Source organism: Rattus norvegicus, unplaced genomic scaffold (assembly GCF_021556685.1).
Source record: "Rattus norvegicus strain SHRSP/BbbUtx unplaced genomic scaffold, alternate assembly SHRSP_T2T unassigned-0000203, whole genome shotgun sequence".
NCBI lineage: Eukaryota > Metazoa > Chordata > Mammalia > Rodentia > Muridae > Rattus > Rattus norvegicus.
This window is the reverse complement of record NW_028238920.1, coordinates 40,001-48,248: the sequence shown is the minus strand read 5'-3', so window position 1 is coordinate 48,248 and position 8,248 is coordinate 40,001. Positions and strand designations below refer to the sequence as shown.

At 56.4% G+C, this 8,248-nt stretch overlaps 1 long non-coding RNA gene across 1 annotated transcript in view; it reads left to right on the top strand.

Moving 5' to 3' along the window:
* Positions 1–2,558: 2,558 nt before the first annotated feature.
* The window catches only part of LOC147997256 (uncharacterized), an 18,373-nt gene continuing 12,683 nt past the window's right edge, over positions 2,559–8,248 (top strand). The window contains exon 1 of the long non-coding RNA XR_015648047.1: positions 2,559–2,836. This is a non-coding gene — a long non-coding RNA (uncharacterized LOC147997256). The remainder of the gene's footprint in view (positions 2,837–8,248) is intronic.

Below are 8,248 nucleotides of genomic sequence, written 5' to 3'. Positions count from 1 at the left end.
AACTGCTGCTTTTCAATGTCCGGCTGAAACTCTGTGCTTATGATGTATCTTTTGGTTTATTCGATTTTACTTACTGTCTATTGGGTTTGCATTTGATTTTTATTGATTTTATTGATATTTATGTTTAACTATTTTGACCTGGCTAAATGACTGACTGACTGACTGACTGACTAAGTCTACCTGGCATACAGGAGGAATTCAAGGACGAACGATTGTTTAAGTATGACAAAAATAAGTAAGTAAGTAAGTAAGTAAGTAAGTAAGTAAGTAAGTAAGGGGGTTGGGGATTTAGCTCAGTGGTAGAGCGCTTGCCTAGCAAGTGCAAGGCCCTGGGTTCTGTCCCCAGCTCCGAAAAAAAAGAAAGAAAAAAAAGTAAGTAAGTAAGTAAGTAAGTAAGTAAGTAAATAAATAAATAAATAAATAAATAAATAAATACGATCATTTAGAAGTAATATAGGCAGAAGGAGAACATGTGGCTGTGGATGGTCTGAGGCTTCTGGCTGCTTTTGGGTGCCTCTTCACCTTTCTGCACGTGCAAACTGAGTTTAATTAAGTTCTGTTTCCCTAGAGGCTGGGAAAGGGAGAAACAGAAGTGACCTGGAACATCAGGGCTAATGGCCGGCTGCCTCCATCTTGGTGAGGTCAGGTGTCAGCCAAGCTGGCTGACAACCATCCACAGTTGAATCCAAAGTGCCCAAATGGGACACTATAACAAATCATGTATACAGATTTGTGTATATAGAAAACATTTTTCCTTTCTCTTCTTTTCTTTTCTTGAGAAATTCAGCTGGTCCTGATGTCTTTCCCTCGGTGTGTCCCTCTGTCATCTCTCTCTCTCTGTCTCTTTGTCTTACTGTCTCTGTCTGTCTCTGTCTGTCTCTGTCTCTGTCTCTCTCTCTGTGTGTGTGTGTGTGTGTGTGTGTGTGTGTGTGTGTGTGTGTGTGTGTTCCTTAATCTCAGCAGCACTACTCATCCAATCGATTTTTCCTCTCCCCTTGTCTCCTTCACATGGCTATTACCCCACCTTAAACAGCACTAGAAGAGCCTGGCAGGCAGATATCTACCCTCTATGCTGTCAGAATTTTTTTTTTTTTTTTTAAAGTCAAAACCTGGATTCTCAGGAGCCATGTGGTGTGTCCTCCTAGGTTCTGGTGCCCTCTTCTGGCATGCAGACATATAGTCAGCAGAGAGAGCTGTGTGGGTGGCCGAGGCAGGCAGAGTGGACCTCTGTGAGCTTGAGGCTAGATAAGTCTACGGAGCAAGTTCCATGACTGCCTGGGCTATACCAAAAGAAACGTACCTTGAGGCAAAACAAAACAAAGCAGAAAAGGTTCTGCTTTTATTTTACAGACATGTGTTCTCTCTAGTCCTATTGACTATAGAAGTTTGATCATGAAGTCACATTGATTTTTATTACAGAGTTTATTTGTGTGTGTGTGTGTGAGAGAGAGAGAGAGAGAGAGAGAGAGAGTTTTTTCTTTAATCTTCAAACATATTTTTTATTGTTTATTTATTTTATGAGCACACTGTCACTGTCTTCAACACACAAGGAGAGGATTCCATTACAGATGGTTGTGAGCCACCATGTGGTTGCTGGGATTTGAACTAAGGATCTCTGGAAGAGCAGTCAGTGCTCTTCACCGCTGAGCCGTCTCTCCAGCCCTGAAACAATATCTTGAATAAACAATAACAAAAACACTAAAACTAAGTCTGCCAGTTTTCCTCTTTCTTTCTCTCTCTCTCTCTCTCTCTCTCTCTCTCTCTCTCCCTCCCTCCCTCCCTCCCTTCCTTCTTTCTTCCTTTCTTTCTTTTTCTTCAGATAGGATTTCTTAGTGAATGATATTTATGTTGATATAAATTTTTTACGTACTTTTGACTGGCTAACTAACTAGCTAAGTCTGCCTGTCCTAAAGAAGGAGTTCCCCTGCCACAACTAAATACGTGCATAGAAAAAAAAATATATAATTATTAACTTGGGATGAAACTAATGTAACAAGCAAGCAAACAAACGCACAAGCAAACAAAGTAGGGATGGTGGTGCTGGGTGCCTGGTATATGGGAGATGGGAGACCTGTGGTCTAGAGCGTCCAGAGCTCTGGCCTCCATACTCTGGACTGCATTCTCTCTAGCAATCTTCCCAAAGTGGCTGTATTTAACCATGTTTTTATTTTTTAAATTGGCTCTCTCTCTCTCTCTGTCTCTCTGTCTCTCTGTCTCTGTCTCTCTCTCTTTCTCCCTCCCTCCCTCCCTCCCTCCCTCCCTCCCTCCCCCCACCACACACACAGAGGCACGTGTGAACAAGGGAATGCAAATGCACAAAATAAGTATGTTTTGATCAGAGTGAAAACAAATCACGGGAATTTTAACCATTCCACCATCATTCCACCATTCTTTTAATTTACTCTCTGTGTTTAGTCTTCCAAAGAGGGTGGCAGGTGTGTGGTTTGGTGAGTGCCGGCTGGCGGTGGCAGCGAGGAACAGAGAACAACAACAACCCCCCTCCCCCCCATCGGGATCGGTGGAGGGTTTTAAAAATGAGTGAGCCATTTAAAAATGGTGTGGAACTGAGGTCGCCGCCACCCTCCCCTCACGACGGAGTTTGGACGCTCCCTTTTCCTAACTGTGCCTGTTCCTTGCTAATTGTTAACCGATTCGAGAGTGCATGTCCTTTCACTTAGAGGTGGCCTGTTTTCACCGCTCCGTCCTACTTTCCTTTTCTGGGTGCCTGAGGGGGTTGGCCCCGAGTCCATCCCGCGTTCACTGTGTTCCGGCGGGACAACCGGGACCGTTTGTGCCATTCGGGAGAAGTGGTGGGTACCTGCCCCGTTGTGCGTGGGTGAGTGTCCCCCTGAGCTAGGGAGGTCACTCCGGAGAGACGGAATGAGTGTGTGTGGCGGCGGCGGCGCGTGACAGTCTGTATTGGTTTGCTTGATCGAGATCGCTGTCGGGCGACACCTAGTGGCGACAAGTTTCCGCAACGCTCCTGTCCCCCGGTTGGTGACAAAGGACGGGGAAGTGCCTGTGGTGAGCCGGCCAGGGTGAGAGGGTGACAGGCAAGCAGGCGGGTGCGCGACGGAGACGCCGTCCTGTCTGGGGACCATCTCTAGCTAGGAGGTTGTACCTGGAGAACTTCAGGGGAGGAGGGTGGCTGTACGACCTATTGGGACACAAGGAGGGGTTGGTGGCAGCTGGATGAGGTCGACCAGAAGGCTTGGGCCCCGTCCCGGATTTTTTTTTTTTTTTCCAATTTTTTTTTTTTTAATTTTTTATTTTATTTTATTTTATTTTTTTTTTATTTCTTCCCTCCTCTCCGGTCCCAGCCAGCGGGACCATAGACACTTTTGAGGCCGAGAGGGTGCTGTGTCCCCGGCCTCCGAGCCGAGGTGGCCCGGCTAGGGGGCGCCACGGAGTTTTTTTTTTTTTTTTCTTTTCCAGGAGTCCCTTCGGTCCCAGCCAGCGGGACCATAGACACTTTTGAGGCCGAGAGGGTGCTGTGTCCCCGGCCTCCGAGCCGAGGTGGCCCGGCTAGGTGGCGCCACGGATTTTTTTCTTTTTCTTTTCCAGGAGTCCCTTCGGTCCCTGATAGCGGGAGCCTGGACCTCTGAGGCCGAGAGGGTGCTGTGTCCCCGGCCTCCGAGCCGAGGTGGCCCGGCTAGGGGGCGCCACGGAGTTTTTTTTTTTTTTTTTTTCTTTTCCAGGAGTCCCTTCGGTCCCAGCCAGCGGGACCATAGACACTTTTGAGGCCGAGAGGGTGCTGTGTCCCCGGCCTCCGAGCCGAGGTGGCCCGGCTAGGTGGCGCCACGGATTTTTTTTTTTTCTTTTCCAGGAGTCCCTTCGGTCCCTGATAGCGGGAGCCTGGACCTCTGAGGCCGAGAGGGTGCTGTGTCCCCGGCCTCCGAGCCGAGGTGGCCCGGCTAGGGGGCGCCACGGAGTTTTTTTTTTTTTTTTCTTTTCCAGGAGTCCCTTCGGTCCCTGATAGCGGGAGCCTGGACCTCTGAGGCCGAGAGGGTGCTGTGTCCCCGGCCTCCGAGCCGAGGTGGCCCGGCTAGGGGGCGCCACGGAGTTTTTTTTTTTTTTCTTTTTCTTTTCCAGGAGTCCCTTCGGTCCCTGATAGCGGGAGCCTGGACCTCTGAGGCCGAGAGGGTGCTGTGTCCCCGGCCTCCGAGCCGAGGTGGCCCGGCTAGGGGGCGCCACGGAGTTTTTTTTTTTTTTTTTCTTTTTCTTTTCCAGGAGTCCCTTCGGTCCCTGATAGCGGGAGCCTGGACCTCTGAGGCCGAGAGGGTGCTGTGTCCCCGGCCTCCGAGCCGAGGTGGCCCGGCTAGGGGGCGCCACGGAGTTTTTTTTTTTTTTTTTTTCTTTTCCAGGAGTCCCTTCGGTCCCAGCCAGCGGGACCATAGACACTTTTGAGGCCGAGAGGGTGCTGTGTCCCCGGCCTCCGAGCCGAGGTGGCCCGGCTAGGTGGCGCCACGGATTTTTTTTTTTTTCTTTTCCAGGAGTCCCTTCGGTCCCTGATAGCGGGAGCCTGGACCTCTGAGGCCGAGAGGGTGCTGTGTCCCCGGCCTCCGAGCCGAGGTGTCCCGGCTAGGGGGCGCCTCCGAGACTTTATTTTTTCCAGGATCCTCCCCGGTCCCTGCCAGCGGGAGCATGGACTTCTGAGGCCGAGGGGAAGCTGTGTTCCAGGCTATCTACCATGGCCTCCTCGGTCTGTGAGCACTCAGGGTTCTAAGGTCGACCAGTTGTTCCTTTGCGGTCCGGTTCTCTTTCTACATGGGGACCTCTTGGGGACACGTCACCGAACATGACTTCCAGACGTTCCGTGTGGCCTGTCATGTTTATCCCTGTGTCTTTTACACTTTTCATCTTTGCTATCTGTCCTTATTGTACCTGGAGATATATGCTGACACGCTGTCCTTTTGACTCTTTTTGTCATTAAAGGACGTTGGAAGAGGCTTGCACCAAGGCTGTTTGCTTGTCCAGCCCTAGCTCTTTTCTTCTGCGCATGGGCCTCTTCGATGCTTGAAGCTTAGCGTCCCCCCATGAGTACGCGCTTCCTGCTTTCCCGTGCTTGCTTGCCTGTGCTCTGTGGGGCAGCTTTATGACAACCGTCCCGCGTGTCAGGCGTTCCCGATTTCCCCGTGGTGGTTGTCGTCCGTTACCGGTAGGAGTCGTTGGTGCCGAGTGCGACTGGAAGGGTTTTCCCGTTTGGTGCTAGTGACCCCCTGGCGTGCTCCTCTGCGGCCGACCGGTTTTTTTATTTGTTTTTTTTTTTTTGTTTTTTGTTTTTTTTTTTTTTTGTTTTTTGGAAGGAGTTCCCGAACCTCCGCTGCTTGGTGGTGTGTCCCTTTCTTTCCTGCTGTGTGCCTCCCGAGTTGCACCTTTTCTCCTTCGAAGGGGATTTTATTTTTTTATTTTTATTTTTTATTTTTTATTTTTATTTTTTTTTGAAGGAGTTCCCGAACCTCCGCTGCCCGTTGAGTCCCGTTCTTCCACGCCACGTGCCTCCCGAGTGCAACGCTTCCTTTTTTTTCTCGCCCTCGAGAAGGGTAAATTTTTTTTTTTGTGTGTGTGGCAGTGTTAGCGACTTCTTCCCGTGCTCTCTCTCGCTCTTCTCGCTCGTATTCCCGTCCAGTGCGTTGTTAGAAAGCTCTCACGCCCGTTGTTCCCGATGCATGGCGTGTCTCGCTCCCGTTGGATCGATGTGGTGCTGCCGCGTTCTCTTCGGGCCGGGGCCTAAGCCGCGCCAGGCGAGGGACGGACATTCATGGCGAATGGTCATTCAGCGCGAATGGCGACCGCTCTTCTCGTTCTGCCAGCGGGCCCCTCGTCTCTCCTCCCCATTCCTTTGCAGGGTGGTGTGTGGAAGTCAGGGGTGCGGCTGTCCGGCACGAGCGCTGACCCGCGCACACTTGTTGCTGTGGTTCGCGGTGTCCCTGTGGACGTGTCGGGGGCGCTTGCCCCCACGCCGTTCACTGCTTCGCGGCCCTCTTCCCCCGTGCCGGGGGAAGGTGGTAGACCCGCTGCGGTGCATACCCTTCCCGAATGGTGTGTGCACGCGCCCTGCTTCGTGTGAGCCTTGCGGTGCTCCTGGAGCGTTCCGGGCTTTGACCACCAAGGTGCCCGCTTCTGAGTTGGCGGTGGCGCTTCCCGCTCCCCGGCGTGCCTCCTGTGCTCCATGGTGCTTGTGCCTTTACGCTTTCCCTTGTCCTAGTTGCCGGCTTTCTGCACGGTGACAGAAAGGGGGGGGGTCGAGGAGTTGAGTGTGCGGTTAAAAGGCTCCTTCCGTTGGGTGAGCGCCCACCCCGTGCCTATGTTTTTGGTGCCTTCACCCGCGGGCCCTGCGCGGTTAGGGTGGTGCTGAGCGATCGCGGCTGGCCCTTTTTAAAGACCGGACTCCCTCAAGTCAAGGCTCCTCCTTTGTGTGCGCCTTGAAGAGGCCTGGCTCTCGGCGGGGACCTGTCGCAGGTCCCCCCGGTCCGCGAATGCTCAAGAAGACCCCGGAGAAAGAGACCTTTGCCGATACCGCAGACCCCCCACCAGCTGGCGCGTGGTCCTTCCCGTTCTGTCCCGCGCCTGTTGCTCGTTTCCCGTTGCGTGCACGGAGCCCTTGGCTGCTCGTCGGTGTTGGGTTCGTCCCGCCCTCAGTGAGGAATTTGCCTTCTCTAGCTATCTTCGGAAAGGGCTTTACGATCTCCGAGGGGCTTCTCCCGGATGGTCCCCTCGGCTGCCCGCCCTGACCTCAGCCTTCTGCGCGCAGCGTTTGCTCTCTCGCCTACCGCGACCCGCGCCTCCCCGCTCCGAGTACGAGGAGGGATCACGCGGGACGGGGCTCTGTCGACCTGCCGCTGTGCGGAGCTTGTGGGGGAGATTGGGTTTCTGGTGGCAGGTGGCGGGGAAGGGCCGTGCACACGCCCGCGTGCGCGGTACCCCCCTCACCGCGAGGGGTCGTCGCGGGACGGGTGGGTTTGGAAGGGCGGCGGTGGGCTCCCGGTCCCACCCGCCTCCGTTTCCCCCCGTGCCCTCCGTCGCGTGTGCGTCCCTCCCACGCGCGTCCACGTCCCGGCCACTCTCGCGGCGAGGTCGTGTCGCGTGTGGTGCGTGCCGCGTGCTCTCGGGCGTCTGCGGTTGCCGCCTCGTCCCCCCCTTCCACGGCAGCGTTCCCACGGCCGGTGGAGATCGCGGGAGCCGTCCTACCCCCCCTTCCCCCTCCGCGGGGCTCTTGAGGGTCCGTGAACCGCGGGGTTGGCCTCGCTCTCGGGGGCGGACTTCTTATTTGGGGGAACCGGCGGTCGGCCGCGTCCGGCGCGTCGTCGGACGTTGGGACCCGCTGCCACGCGGGGGTCTTCGTCGGTTGGCGTCGGCGTCTGCCTCGGTTCTCTCTCGCGTCGGCTGGCGTCTCCTCGGGCTCCCGGGGGTTGTCCGTTGGTTTCGGGTCGGCTCGGTGCCGCGGGCGTGGCGGGACTGCTCCGGGTTGGGTGCAGTGTGATTCCCGCCGGCTTGGCTCGCGTGCCCGGTCGCCGCCCGAGCGGCCTCCCGGTCCCTTGTGAGGCGTCTCCCGCGGGGGGTGCCGCTGCGGCCCGCCCTGCCGTCGACGGTCCTCGTTCTGTCGGTTCGCTCCCCCTCCCCGCCCGCCGGCGTTCCTTTCTCTCTCGCTCCTCGTCTGGCCGACCCGCGGCCGTGCTGCCGGGCCCCTCCTCACGGGGGGGCAGCCGGGCGCGCACGGGTCCCGGGGCGGTCGCGGGGTGCCTGGGGGGAAGGGCCGCCCGGCGGGCGGGAGGAAGTTGCGGTTTGAAGGGCGTCCCGGCCGCCGCGGCCGTGGCGGCGCGTCTCGCCTGGTCTCTTGGAGGCGTGTGCGGGGGGAAAGACGCCCCGCGAGGCGTAGAGGAGAAAGAGGCTTTAGTGGCTGTCGCCCACGCCGGTCCGTGGGGCCTGTTGGCTGAGGGTGCGTCTGCGCGGGGGCCCGTCCGGCCCCGCCGTCCTCTGGGAAGGCGTGCGTCGGGGGAAAGCTGCCGGGGTGCCAAGGTGGGCGCCTGGGCGTTGAGTCGAACCCGTGTGCGCGTCCCGGTGTGGCGGTGGGGGCTCCGGTCGGTGTCTCTCCCCCTCGCTGCCCCGAGGCCCGGCCTCCCTTCCGACGCGGGCTCGGCCCCCCTCTCTCCCCCCTCGCGGGGTCAGAGTCGCTCGTCGACCTCCTCCCCTCCTCCTCCACCTGTCCGCGCGAGGGCGTTGCCGCCGCGTGTCAGGCGTTGGGCCC